Raw genomic sequence first — 2,311 nt, 5'->3', positions numbered from 1 at the left:
TCATGGGGTGTGGAGTATAGTGTGGGAGCGGAGTCAAGGGAATTGTAATAGATATGTATGATATGGGGTGGGGGAGTGGGGAGGCGGATTGGGGGAAGGGGGTTGTCACTTTGAGGGGTAAAAAGTATAACTATTGCACTGTTGTAAAGCTGAAACTAATTTAAAAATGTTTATTTCGCAACAGAACTTGTACTTAAAAAAATAATAATAATAAAAAATAATTTCCCTATCCATAAAGCTGGGGGTATTTTTGTTTTTAAGCTCTGCCTGCTTTTTGTAAACTAGCAAAACACTAAGAGATACAAGATTCCTTAAAGTAGAAATCTTCAGAGTTCTGTTTGTAACAAAATTTAAAACATTTAAAAGTAAAAAATGTAAATTCATCTTCCAGATATCAATGACATGAAAAAAGTAGGAAGGGGTTTTTCCAGCCTAATTGAGAGAAAAAAATACATGAAAAGTAGATTTGATTACAGGCCTGTTTGATCTTGTTTTTGAACAAACCAACTGAAGAAAAAGACATGTGTGAGACAAATCTGTGTCTCTGATGGTATTAAGGAATTTCTTTTTGTTAGGTGTAAAAATGAAATTGTGTTCATATAAAAAGAAAAGTCCATATTTTATAGAGAATTATGTAGGAATGAAGTGATCTGAGATTTTTAAAAAATACTTGCGAAAAGAGAGAAAAAGAAGAGAGGGAGAATGAGAGAGCAAAAGGAAAAAAAGTAAAAATAAAGCAAGTGAAGTATAGCTTGATAATTATTCAAAATGGAGTGATAAATATATGAAGGTTCATTTCTTATTCTCTATTCTAGTGTATGTTTGAAAAAGTTTATAAAAAGCCATGAAAAATACTCAAAAGGCATGCAAATAAAAAAGCGAAACAATAAACTTAGATTATTGTCCAAATAAAATACCCTTTGAATATACCAAATCTCATCATTTTTATGAGCAAATCAATGACACATTTTAAATCCTTAAACAAAGGGATTTTACATCTGTGAAGAGCAGAAAAACCAAGATCTGCATTCCTTATGATATTCCTCCTTAAATCTTTTTTTCTTTTCTTAATGGTTTCAAAATACCTGAAAATCCTGTAGCTCTAAGGGTAACTAAGCTAAGTTTGCTTTGATGTGACCCTTCCCTTTGACTTCACATCGATTTTCCTATTTCAAAATAGATTTCACAGTTCAGAGCATATTTTGGAGGAAAATTAAAAAATGAGAAGGAATGCCTACTAAGTAAATATTTGCTATTAAATATTCTTTGAACACAAAAGGTACTAAACACTGTGCAAATATTTATACTGTGGTACGAATTTCATGCATCCTTTCCTGTTGTTCTTCATTCATGCCATAAACATGAGGTGATTCCTCTGGGTCAGCACATGCTAGCCTTTGGGGGTTAGCAGTCAACAGAACAGGCTCATGTTTTACCTTCACAAAGCATCCAGTCTGCTAGGGAAGACACCAGAGTCCTCATCTACTCGCTTTTATTGTGAGAAGCAAGCATTACAAAAAATTATGTCAACATAGAAATGCCCAAACCTGTAGAGAATTTTTATAAGAGTTTATTTGAGCCAAACTTATGACATGTGCTGGGAAGCCAGATCTCAAATACTCAGGAGAATAACAGTTTTGCAATTTGTTTTATGCATTTGAAATTGAGGAAATTTAGGGAAGATTATATGGAGGTGAGGAAAAGCAAAGCAGGGATTGGATTACAGGTTAGTGAACAAGATTATGTGCTCTCTTGAGGGTGGTTATGCTTCGGACAGGTCTGAAAAAGAGACATTTCTAAAGTGTGTTAACCTAGATGCATAAAAACAATGAACAGAGCTTGCTTAGGGGAAAGATAAATCTTTTATTAAAAAGTTATATGCCTAGGGCATGACTACCCACCATGATCTGCCCAGTTGGGGATTTACGATCAGATTACCCTGTGAGGTTACTGTCTATAGAACCCCTTTTTTTCACCCACAATGACTTTCTGGTTTTTTACTCCGATGGCCAACAACAGGAAAAACAATGCTACTCAGTTTGAGCTAGGCAAAGCTGGGCTTAGAAGAGATAAACGCTGGATATTTCTGATTATCAAAAGTGCTCCCATGATTACCATTGAGTAATGTGGCACCACTTGGTCTAAGACATGAGAACTGCTACATGAAAATACTCCAAGAAAATTATAGTTCTAACAGTTTTCCATAGATCATTCAGTGTAGCCTGATAAGGCTGCCATAAAAGTAACTAAAAACATATTTTTATATTGTCCCCTCCATAGTGGCTACCACAGTTATCTTGCAAATAGTTTT

This window comes from Hipposideros armiger, unplaced genomic scaffold, assembly GCF_001890085.2.
Source record: "Hipposideros armiger isolate ML-2016 unplaced genomic scaffold, ASM189008v1 scaffold_656, whole genome shotgun sequence".
In the NCBI taxonomy this organism is placed as follows: domain Eukaryota; kingdom Metazoa; phylum Chordata; class Mammalia; order Chiroptera; family Hipposideridae; genus Hipposideros; species Hipposideros armiger.
This window is presented reverse-complemented; position numbering follows the sequence as displayed.